The sequence below is a fragment of the Adiantum capillus-veneris genome, chromosome 24, assembly GCF_014529385.1.
Source record: "Adiantum capillus-veneris isolate H3 chromosome 24, ASM1452938v2, whole genome shotgun sequence".
Taxonomy (NCBI): Eukaryota; Viridiplantae; Streptophyta; class Polypodiopsida; order Polypodiales; family Pteridaceae; genus Adiantum; species Adiantum capillus-veneris.
This window is the reverse complement of record NC_140954.1, coordinates 77518205-77531603: the sequence shown is the minus strand read 5'-3', so window position 1 is coordinate 77531603 and position 13399 is coordinate 77518205.

The following is a 13399-nucleotide window of genomic DNA, read 5'->3' as shown; positions in this document are numbered from 1 at the left end:
ACAAATAAATACATTTAAAGATTGGAACCAAGGAGCTCGGAAGGTCATGTATTGGATTTATTTTAGTGTACAAGGCACTATGATTGGGCATATATAGGATGCTCAATCTCCTAAGGAGTCTTGGGACACTTTACCATCATTGGATGTGACCAACACAAAGGCAAGGAAGATCTAAATACTATCTAGAAGAAAAGCATGTCCATCAATGACTATTCACTAAAGATTAAGAACATATGTGAATCACTTGCATTGATTGGTGTTACAATCAATGATGATGATAACGTAGAAGTCTGTCTACGAGCTTTGGGTCCTGAGTACAAACAAGTTAAAATTGACATCCATCTTTGAGAGAATATTCCCTCGTTTACAAATTTAGTGTCCATATAGATTGTGGAAGAGAAGGAACTCAAGGAAGGCTCCTCTACATGGGGTGGAAAAAACTTTGAACATATCCTTTTCAACAATAGAGGAAGAGGAAAGGACGTGGTATAGGTCATGGACAAAGCCGAGGAAGAGGCTTCCACCAAGCACAATAGCAAAACAACAACCATGGTCAGAACACAACTGGTGGTTGAGGAAACTTTTGAGGTAGGGGGAGTCCAAGAGGTCATGGAAATGCACAATGCAATATGCACGTCAACACAAAAATGTAGTATGATGGGGCTGTGGAAGACATGGTCACTTTGAACGTGAATGTCCAGACAAGAGGCAGCAAAACCATTTTGCAACTACTAGTAGGAATGCAGATGAGCCTGAAAGGCTATTTGTGATGAATCACATGCTGAATACTATGTCTGTAAATGCGAAAAAATCTAGCGCGACAATGTCTGGTATGTGGATTCTGATGCATTGAAGCACATGAGAATCCATGGTGAATGGTTTAAGGAAATGCAAACTTTACAAAGTCCTGGCTATGTAGAAACTGGGAATGATCCTGCACATTCTATCATGCATACAGGAAATGTGCCATTGTCTATGGAAGATGGTAAAGTGAAGTACCTGGCTAATGTACTACATGTACCCAACATTACAAAGAACCTAGTTTCTGTTGATCAAATGGTTGAGCAAGGTTTACAAGTCAGGTTTAACTCCCAATGGTCTCTTTGTCAAAGAGCATAAGAAGGATGGAAGGCTGGTTGCGCAAGGAAAGAAAGTGGGCAGAATGTTTACTTTGGATGTACATGTGCCTGAGGTGAATGCTACCATGTTTGCATGAGGTGGATGTGTTGTTCCAATTATAGATATTAGCACAAACATATTGGTCATGTAAATTTGCAGAGGCTGAATGATGCAAACTAGATAGATGGTTACAGGTTTACCTATGTTTCGAGTTTCTCAAATGCAGAAAGTATGTGAAGATTTTCAATTTGGAAAGCAGGAAAAATCATCCTTTCCTCATGATAAGTAAGCAAGAATGCATTGGATTTAGTGTATACAGATGTATGGGGTCCGACAAAGACTACATCTATGGGTTGATATAGATACTATGTGAGTGTCATCAATGACCATACAAGGAAGGTATGGATCTAGTTCATGAAGCAAAAAAGTGAGATGTTTATGCATTTTCGAAATTTCAAAGTTATGGTTGAAAAACAAACAGGGAAACATGTAAAGTACTTGAGGTCCGATGGAGGGGCAGAATACTTCTCCAATAAATTCAATGGTTTTTAAAAAAAGCATGGAATTTTTATGCAAGTATACTCTGCAGCAAAATGGTTAGAGAATTGAAGAATGAAAAGAACATGCATCATTGTTATTGGGCTATCGTTGTTGCTATAGGTGTCTACATTATGAACATGACCCCTACTACTGTAGTACAAGATCTCGCACCTGAGAAAAGTTCAGTGGTGAAAAACCAGATGTATCAGATTTTAAAGTGTTTGGATGTACTTCTTATGTGCATGTGTTGGATGAGCTAAGAAGTAAGCTTGATCCAAAAGCCAAAAAATCCAGGTTTGGTGGCTATTCCCTTGAGCAAAAAAGATACAAGTGCTACAATCCTGTCACGAGTAAAGTGAGGGTGAGCAAGGATGTTGTTTTTTATGAAATGGCAAGTTGGTATTCTGATGTAAAAGATGATTTGGGGGCTAATGTAAGAGAGAATGTGACTGCAAAAAATACAGGTGCATAGTCACAAGTTTTGAGTGGGCTGCAAGGGTCATCTAGTGCAAGTCATGGTGAGAATCCATGAAGTGGAAAGTTACATGGAAAAGTGAGTCCTGCAAACTCTTCAAATGTATCAAGGAAAAAGTTGAAGATGCCCCTAAGTCGCCAAATTTGAGTGATGTTTATGATGATGGCGATAGCAGTGGTTTTGAGCAGAGTCTAGATGAGGAGTTTGGCATACCCTTTGTGAAGACTCCAGTCCGGGTACAAGAAGAATGCAAGCAAGGATTAGGGAACGTGGAAGTGATCCTAGACCACGTAGGTGAGAAAGCGCAAGAAATCATATTCAGAGATTGATTTATGACAGTTATGTGGCTCGCCATTATGCACTTATGGTGAAGATTACAGAGGAAGTAGAATCCACATGTTTTGAGGATGATGTCACGGATGAAAAATGGTGGCAAGATATGGATGAAGAGATGGCTGCACTTGATGCAAATGGAACATGGAAATTTGTTCCATTATCAAAGGATAATAAGGCAATTGGATGTAAGTGGGTTTACAGAATAAAGCATAATGATGATGGCAGTGTGAGCACGTATAAGGCTAGACTTGTGGCCAAAGCTTATGCATAGAATTATGGGATTGATTATGAGGAGACATTCAGCCCCGTAGCTAAGATAGCTACCGTTTGTGTGTTTATTGCAGTGGCTGCCGCATTAAAATGAGTGTTGAAACAAATGGATGTAAAGAATGCAACTTTGAATGGAGACTTGGAGGAAACTGTGTATATGGAGCAACCATAAGGTTATGCAAATATGATGCTAGGTGACCTTGTATGTAGGTTGAATAAAGCATTGTATGGGATGAACCAAGCACCTAGAGCTTGGTATGAGAGTATTGTGGCATTCCTCATTTCTTGGGCTTTGTTATGTCTGATGCAGACCATTCATTGTATGTGCGAAAGAATGAGGCAGGAATTGTGGTAATATGTATCGATGTGGATAATTTGACTGTTGGAGGTGATATTGTGGCTAAAGTAGAGGGCGTGAAGGTTCTACTTATGCAAGAGTTTGACATGAAAGACTTGAGAGACTTGTGGCGTTTCTTGGGCATTCAAATTATTTGCACAGAAGGTGTATGGATGTCACAAAGGCAATATGCTTTGGATATGTTGAAAAAGTATTATGTGGCTAATTGTAAGCCAATTGTAATGCCCTTAGATTATAATTTGAAGTTGGGAAATGATGCAAATCAAGTACTTAATAATGCTACCATGTACAAGAAGATTGTGGGTAGCTTGATCTACTTGACTATCTCACACCCAGACTTGAGCTACACAGTTGGATTGGTGAGTGAGTTTATGCAATTTCCCAAGAAACCACAATTAGATGCATTGAGGTGCACTTTGTGCTATGTGAGTGTTACTTTGGATTACTAGCACTCTTTTATAGGACTGATGTGGAGTTGCAACTCTATTTGCTACACAAATGCGGATTGGACTGGTAGTACATACAATTGAAGGTCTACCATTTTGATTCATGTTCTCACTTGGGAGTGCTAATATCACATGGAGTAGTAAGAAGCAACATATGGTTTCTCTTTCGAGTACAGATGTAACATTTAATGGCCTAGTAACTTTTGTGTACCGGAAAATAACATAGACATAGTGAGCATTTCATTAAGACTAGATTCCTAATGAGCATAGGAAGAGTGCTTGGATGGAGAGAGAGCAACAAAAGCATAACACCTAGTTAGATATACATGAACAATACTTCACAAATAGAGAGAAATTAAGCTATTGACAATAGTTGAGGACCAGATTTACATGGAACCGATCCCCCCTCCAAAAGCCTTTGTATTATAGGTTTCCCCCATCAAGGGAGACATTTTACAATACAATACTTTGTGCTCCATCAATAACTTGCTAGTGCAATGAAGATGGAAGATTCAAGCACCAAGATTACACTTGAAAACACAACATCAATTCCCTCACGGTCTCAGACCCAAGACCGCACACACCTTCGAAGATGGTGAGAGCTAGCGGGGTATGAGAGTAGATCTAGAGGAAGAAGGAGTATTCTTACAAGAAAGAAGTATGTCTCCTCACATAATCACTCATAAGATCTTAGTATAGCTTAATAATTAGCATGGTAGAGGAGATGAGAATGCATTGGATCTTGGCTCTTGGTTGGATTTGCATCACAAAGCCAAGAGTTGTTGGTGTAGGCCTCCCTTCTCACAAGCTTGGAGTAGATGATGAGCTTTCCATTAAAGCTTGAGAAGGAGATAGTCTTCTTTACTTCACACATAAGATTGTGTGAGAGTGTGTGTGATAATGCCTTGCAAAAATCAGCCCCCTCTTTCTCTTGGTCGACCCCTCTTGCTATTTACTCATGATGGCATCCTATTGGCCCTTGAAAAGCTTAGCCAATAGCATTTGAGATGCCAAGTAAAGAGCCTTGTGACAAGTGTCCACCCCTTTCCCCTTTTGAATTATCTAAATTCTTATTAGACCTTTTAGTCTTCTAGCCAATAGGAATTAAGAAAATTTATAGGCTGCTTATTTCTCATTGGACCTTTTGACCGTTCAATATTTTTTTAGGGTGATTAATTTTCATTGGTTCTTTTATCAAGCATTTTTAAAATAAAAATTTCAATTTACACTAGCTTAATCCTCATTGGTCCACCTCTTTGTCCATCCAATAGGATTCAAGCAAAATTGGGGGTTTTGTTACATGCTTGATATGTGTCCTATTTGCTTTTAGGTGTAAAGGTAAGCTTGTGTGTGTGTGTGTGTGTGTGTGTGTGTGTGTGTGTGTGTGTGTGTGTGTGTGTGTGTGTGTGTGTGTGTGTGTGTGTGTGTGTGTGTGTGTGTGTTCTGTCTCATCCCAACTCGCCCTCTCTCTTGTCTTCTTGCTAGAGTCCTTTGTTGACTTTACAAATTAGCACTTTAGTCACTAGGAATGGTTCCCATGGCCTAGGACCTTTAGACAAAAAAGATTGGAACTTTACCTATGGAAGTCTTAACGGAGTTGAACCCAAAGGTCTTTTTAAACTCCATTGATGCACTTTGCTCTTTAGCAAACCATCCACATCTAGATCCCTATTTTTCCTCCTTTGGATCCCCTATTGAGACTAATCTAGCAGCCTTTCCAATATCTAGCCTTTGCTCCCCTTGGTATCTCCCCATATTAAATGATCAGTTTAACATGATAAAATCATTTAGGAGAATTATATATTAGTTATTATGACATTACCTCTCTCTTGAAATCATAGTCGTCCTCGACTATGAGGTAGAGATGATAGAGCCTAGTCATTAGTCCGTTTGCTAGCGGGTAGAGGACCCCTATTTTCCCTTACGACATCGTCCCAGAATGGATGACTAGTCCATTTGGTGCTTGAGAGCGTTAGTTGTCGCAAGCATGTCTGCATTGTTAGTCCGTATCAATCTTTTATAGTAGAGTGACAAGCTCTACTTGGTGTTCGTGAGATGTTGTCTCTGCAACATGATCCTAAGCATGCATATTCAGTAACATCTGTGCACTATAAAGCAAAAGAGAGTCTTATAAGACAAAAACTTTGTTCATTTTAAACATTTTTATATTTGCTTACTCTAGGGAAGCATTGTAAGCATTGACAAGGTTTAGGTTAAGCTTTAATTGTATGCCTTGCATCCATCTAGCATCTTCAAAAGGATAGTTCTTAAACTTAATAAGATACCATCGGATAATCTTACCGCCTCTCAATACCTTGTCTTCATGTCAGAGAATGGAATCGAGCTGCAGCACATCTTCTTGGTCCTTGATCTCCAGTGGGTCTTCAATAGTTGGTTCTTGAGGTGGCTTTAGTAGGCTCACATGGAAAGCATTGTGTATGAGCCAATGACTAGGAAACTTGAGTTGATAGGCCATCTCCTTGATTGGTCTAAGAATCTAGAAGGGACCATAGTACCTTTTTGCTAACTTAGTATAGTACTTTTGGTGTCCCATAGGATTCTTGTCCCCGTCGTGTGCCTTACTCGAGCCTTGGGAATTTAAGCAAGACCCAATCATTTTCTTTAAAGGCTTGGGCTCTTCTGTGTTTATCAGCAATAGCCTTTTGCCTTTGCTATGAGATAGAAATAGCATCCTTAATCTTTTGGAAAGATTCTTGTAGGTCTCGGCTATACTCATCTGCAGTGAAGATCTTCTTGTGTACCTTAAGTAGCATGGGACTTTTGGATCTTCCCTCAATTACCTTGAAAGGTGCTTTTTCCATGGAGGTATGTACAGTATTATTGTAGGCATACTCCACTAACGATAAGTAATTCTCCTATTGGGACCTTTGATCTACTTCCGTTACATAGGCTTTTAGTAGATCAAGAATTGTTAGGTTGGCTATTTCACTTTGGCCATCCGTTTGAGGGTGCTAGGCCAAAGAGAAGTTTAGCCTTGTCCCTAAATTTGCAAAGAGACCCTTCTAGAAATTATTGATCATTCTACGATCTCTATCCGACACTATGGTCATTGGCAAGCCATGGTACTTGAAGATTTGTGATATAAAGAGGGTTGCCATTTGATGGGCCTTGATAGTCTTTTTGATAGGTATGAAATGTGATTGTTCATTAAACCTGTGTACTATCATCCATATTCCTGTATTCTTATGGATAGACTTAGGCAATCCAAAGATAAAATCCTTGGATATGCTCTTCCATGGTGAATTAGGGATTGGTAAAGGTAGAAGCAATCCAGATTGCTTCCGTCTATCAAACTTCGTCTTTTGGCATACCACACATTTAGAAACATACTCTTGTATGTTTGCTTTCATGGTAGGCCAATAGAAATATGTTTCAATCCCTTTTAGGGTAGATTGAATCCCTCTATGCCCCGCATAAGGAGGAGCATGAGATTCATACATTACTTTGTCATGTAGTGAGCTAGTAACTCATAGTCTATTTCCATAGAGAAGATAACCATCCTGTAGAGTAAATGGTTCTTCTTTCTTCCCTAGTGCAAGGGCTGAAATCACATCTCTAAAATCGGGATCGATAGCGTACTCATATATCATAGAAGATAGATCATTGTAAGTTGCTATGGAAACCGCATTCACTCTTGGTTGTCTTGAGAGTGCATCGGCTACTTGATTATGCTTGCCAGCAATGTGAGCAATACAAAAATGAAATTGCGAAAGGAAATTTTCCCACCTCATTTGTTTGTCGGGAGAGCTTGGTCTGTGTCATGAAGTACTTAAGGCTTTGGTGATCCATCCATAGAATGAAAGGAGTCCCCAATAAGTAGTGCTTCCACGTGTCTAAGGCATGTAGAACTGCGAGGAGTTCCTTTTCATATATTGCTAGAGCTTGTTTAACAGGGTCGAGCATTTGACTTTCATAGGCTATGACGTGCCCTTGTTGGAGCAAAACAGCTCCAAGGCAATCACCATAGCGTCACATTGGACCTCAAATGGCTTTGAGAGATCCCGTAGTGTAAGTACAGGTTGAGAGATAAGCTTTTCTTTAAGCCTTTTGAAAGCATTGTTTTCCTTGGTAGACCATGTATACCTAGCGTTTTTCTTTGTTAGGTCATGTGATGGTCACGATTTGTGAGAACTTTTCTATGAAGAGTCTATAGTATGCACACATACCTATAAAGCTTCTTAGTTCATGTAGATTCTTTGGATTAGAAATCCTTTTATTACCTCTAGCTTTGATGGATCCATTAGGATGCCATCTTGAGAGATAATGTGACCTAAATATTGAATCTCTTGTAAGAAAATTTCATTTCTCTTTCGGTTAATATAAAATTTATTCTCTCGTAAAACCTAAAATATTACCTGGAGAAGTTTCTTGTTTCGTCTAGTGAATTAGAGTAGATGATTCTATCATCAAAGAACACTCCAATAAAGGTTTAGTGAGGTCTGAATAGCTTCTCCATCAAGCAGTTAAATGTGGCTAGTGCATTGGTCAAGCCAAAAGGCATGACAATGTACTCGTAAAGAACAAACGTAGTGCAAAATGCGGTCTTTACTATGTCTTGATCAACTATCCTTATTTGATGGTAGCCACTTTTTAGGTCAATCCTACTGAAGTAGGTCGACCCTTGTAGCTTATCAAATAGGTCTTCTACCCGTGGAACATGAAACCTATTTTTGATAGTGATATTATTTAGTGCTCTATAGTCGACACACATACAATATGTATAATGTGCCGTCTTTCTTTTGCACTAATAACATTGGTGAACAAATAGAGATGAGAACTTGGCCTAACTATACCCTTCTCAACTAACTCATGCACTTGCCTCATAATCTCCTCTTCTTGAGCTTGAGAAACTCTATAAGGAGGTTGATTAGGCGGTGAACTTCTTGGAAGAAGTTCAATTGCATGGTCATCATTGCCTCGTTTAGGAGGTAGTTCACAAGGTATGTCGTTAGTACAAACATCTTGAAATTCTTGAGAAAATTGGATAACTCTAATTCCTTGTGATTGTTTATATTTTCTTTTGCGAAAGCATTAGGTTCATCTTGAGAATCTTTAACAAAAACCATGTACACAAAAATAGAGCTCTTTATTGACTTAATATTGAAATCTTGCTTATGTACAATGGGTATGGTGGTACCCAACTCCTTAGCATCTATGTACATATCTATTTCCCTGAACCTAAAGTAAAGTTTCCTTTTAGGGAATTTAACATTGGCTGCTATGTGATCAAACCAAGGTGCCTCTAGGATAACATCCTCATCCTTGAGAGGAGAGATAATGAAATCCTCCTTGTCCACATAGCTTTGTACATGGAGCCTCAATTTCCCAATTAAGGGAGTGACTGAGTCTTCTTGCCCCTTGAAAGCACCATCGGCAAGTAGGACATCTCCCATCTCATAGGCTTGGATGCCTAGTTTGGTCGCCAACTATGTGGATATGAAATTGTGAGTAGAACGAGGGTCAAAGAGAATAAAAACATCATGTTCTCTTACCTTTCCCCAAGCATGGCATAGAGGAGATCCTTTGTGATGAGTATCCTCTTCTTGGATTTTGACCAAGGTAGCTCTAGGAGGCTCATTAAGTGTATTCTTGTGGGGGCAAGAACGATAGGCATTCCCTTGCTCTCTGCACTTGAAACAACAGTTATCTTTACAATAACATTCTAGCTCTTCAGGAGAGAGTTTGTTTTTGCCTTTATAAACTTCCTTCTCCTTAGCTTTGTGGTTGTTGGCGTTGCCTTTAGGAGACTTTTGGACATTGTCCTTCCCCTTAGGCTCGTTACGTTCCTTGTTTTTCATGGGATTAGGATTTCTCTTAGCCCCTTGTTGTAAATTGATTCGTGAAGCCACCATGGTATGGTGTATGACCGCAGATATGGTGCGTGGCCTTTGGGATTTGACATACTTTGCAATATCTTCAGTTAAACCTGCACAAAATTGTTGTTTTTGCTCTCTAAAATCCATGTTTTTAAAGACAGTGGCTTTGAGATGTAAATCCCAAAACTTGTCTACATATTTGTGAATAGATTCATAGGGAGAGAGCTTCAAGCTTCACCATTCGGTGAGTACTTTGTCTTTGGCATCGGTAGCCAAAAATTGCTTCATGATGGAAGCTCTTAAAGCTTTTCATGTTCGTGGAGCTTCACCGTTTGCTCATAGGCTAGACCACCATTGCCTGGCAGACTTTTGAAAATGCATAGCTACATGGTGTATCTTAGAGGACTCCGTGAAACCCTCATCTCCAAACACCGCATCGAATTGTTGGATGAAGGCCAAGAATTTGTCTGTAGCACCAAAGGTGCCATTGTAGGTAAGGAAAGAGATGTTCTTTCCTCCCTCTTTGAACTTTTTGAGCTTGGACAACCTCTTCCATGTGGCATAGGATTTCCTATGGCCTCTTCTTTTAGGTGGTTCAAGAGTTGCACCATCACTTTCTTCAGAAGAGGAAGAGTATGAGGAGGATGGAGAAGAGGGTGACATCTTTCTCGCATTTTTCTTCCCTTGTTCCTCCTTGTCTGCACCATGAACTTCTTCAGAAGAGGAAGAGGATGAAGAATATGGAGAAGAGGGTGACATCTTTCTCGCCTTTTTTCTTCTCTTGTTTTCTTTCGTCCCTCTTTGGATTATAATGTGGAGAAGTATGCGATGGTCTTCTCCATTTAGGGGGTGATGGAGAGAATTTTTCCCGCCGTCTTTGTGGGGCCATCTCCACCGAGGTGGCAGGAGACTCACTTATTTCTCGTTCTTTCGGTGGGGGATCTACCATTGAAACTTGAGTTCTCCTTTGGGAAGGAGATGCATCGTCAAGTAGTAGATTGTTGAACCCTTTGTACAGATCCTCTTCTTCTTCCCTTATCGGAGAGAGGCCTCTTTTGGAAGTCTCACAAGGAGGCTTCCTAGGTGATCTCTCTTCTTGGTGGGGAGTTTGGATAATCCCATGAGTACATAGCTGTTGTTGCACTTCACCTTGGAGGGATGGATTGCCCATGGCATGTTGAAGCCTAGTAACAAGGTAATTAACAAGCATAGGGGCATCATTAGTATCTTGTTCATTAGCAAAATCAAAGCTATCAACATTAATTCCACTCTCTTTACTATTGTCAGCAATTCTAACAAATTTTAGGTGTAAAACTTTTAAGTGTATTTTGGCACTTCAAGCCTTAGTTTATACTCCTCTTAACCCTTTAGAAAAACACTCAAGCTCCGGTACCTGTCGCTCAAATATCATTAATTGCAAGGAATACAAGAGAGGTTCTACCACCAACAAAACAGCACCGACTCCTGTCAAACTTCTAATAGCTCAATACTCAATAGTAGTTAAGCCGTAGGCAAGCCCCATAGGACTCCAGAATTAAGACCATAACTCTTGACGGTGATGCCCCGTTATTTGCACGAAGTAGGTGCACTGCAAAGCTGAAAAATTTATATTCTACTTACTCAATTACAATTAATAATACCAACCATTTATAGTTAGCTTGAGGACATCTCTTCTTGAGCAAGAAAAGAGAAACCTTGTGCTCTAATACCAATGTAACATTTAATGGCCTAGTAACTTCTGTGTAGCAGAAAATAACATAGACATAGTGAGCATTTCATAAAGACTAGATTCCTAAAATGAGCATAGTAAGAGTGCTTGGATGGAGAGAGAAACAAAACCATAACACCTAGTAAGATAGACATGAATAATACTTCAAAAAGAGAGAGAAATTAAGCTATTGACAACATTTGAGGACCAGATTTACATGGAACCGGTCCCCCCTCCAAAAGGCTTTGTATTATAGGTTTCCCCCATCAAGGGAGACATTTCACAATACAATACTTTGTGTTCCTTCAGTAACTTGTTGGTGCAATGAATATGGAAGCTTCAAGCACCAAGCTTCCACTTGAAAACACAACATCAATTCCCTCACGGCCTGAGACCCAAGACCCCACACACCTTCAAAGATGGTGAGAGCTAGCGGGGTATGAGAGTAGATCTAGAGGAAGGAGTATTCTTACAAGAAAGAAGTATGTCTCCTCACATAATCACTCATAAGAGCTTAGCGTAGCTTAGTAATTACCATGGTAGAGGAGATGAGCATGCATTGCAGCTTGGCTCTTGGTTGGATTTGCATCACAAAGTCAAGAGTTGTTGGTGTACGCCTCCTTCTCACAAGCTTGGAGTAGATGATGAGCTTTCCATTAAAGCTTGAGAAGAAGAGTCTTCTTACTTCACACATAAGATTGTGTGAGTGTGTGTGTGTGTGATACTGCCTTGCAAAAAGATTGAGAGAGTTGCGGGCAAGGAAACTTACAACTTTCTTGATGGCTTTTTGGGTTATAATCATCTCACAATAAAGCCAGGGGATCATCACAAAATGGCTTTTGCAACAAAATGGAGCATATTTATTGAAGGGGATTCCATTTGTCTTGATCAATGCACCTGTAACATTCCAGACGGCTAATGAGTCACGCATTCAAAGAATATCTAAGACAATTCTTATAAATTTACAAGGATGACTTATGTGTGCATTACCTACTAAGAAATGAACATGTCAACACATGGAAAAGATCTTTGAAAAGTGTAGAACTTATAGTATTTAATTGAATCCTGAAAAATGACTATGCGTAAGAGAAAATAGATTTTGGGCCATATCGTGTCCAAAAATGACATTTCCACATATCTTGAGAAGTTACAGATTATTGTTTCTCTTCCAAGACCCACTAAAGTTACAGAGGTACAAGCCTTTATGGAATTGCGAATAGAGTGGACAACCTAGAAATTTTGATAGGTCATCATCCATAGTCTGATGTCTATCAAAATCTATCTTTTTCTTTGAACAAGCTTTGCAATTACTCCACCTGTTTGCATTGAAAATATCCATCATGCTTTAATTTTGTCCATGTGAAATTGCACTACATCAAGCTCCCTATATGTTGTAATAGAAAGATAAAATACAATAACAATTTTGTGAGTCAAAGCGGTTGTAGCATTTGTGCATTGAGTGCTAGAAATGAATAGACATTTTGGTTTAGCATGGTTTTGGCATTGTATAGAAAATACTATCCACACTTATGATTGCCCTTTTGTTGTGGTACCTATCCAAAATGAATCATGAAATAAAAGTGTCTTACAAAGAAAGAAAGTGCTTAGTACAAACCAGAGAAGTCAAACCTGAATCTTTTGATGTATACTCGCATTATCTTGATAAATGGTGCTTTAAGAATGAAGTTTGTGGTTGCATCTTTTGCTTTTCTTATTTGTCTTAGCACATCTAGATATCATGAAACCCATTATCTCCTTGGTCTAGTAACACCTACAGTACAACCTGGCCTATTGGTATGTTGGGAAAAGCTAACAACATTTGGTCCACTTAGCAATTCTGAAGTTGTTCTAGTGCTTCAGGGTTGAGAGCATTGCCGTTACGACTTTTCTTTGCCGTTTGTTTTGTTTTTGCCTTCTTTTTATATAGTAGAACCTTTATCACACAATAGTAGCAGATTGATTCAATACCACCTCTCTCTCTCTCTATCTATCTCTCTCTCTCTCTCTCTCTCTCTCTCTCTCTCTCTCTCTCTCTCTATCTATCTATAAGTGTGTGTGTGTGTGTGTGTGTGTGTGTGTGTGTGTGTGTGTGTGCACCCATGCTTGTGACTTGGATGTACATGAAATGCCATGCACATTGATTAAATATGTTTGTGATGGCATAATAGCATTTTAAGTATATCTAGTAAAACATAAACACCCATACATCTTCTATTTTACTTTCTGGATAACTAAAATTAAATATGTGTGTGTATGTGCACGTGTACACATCCGTGCATAGATAGATAGATTGTTTGTATTATTACTACT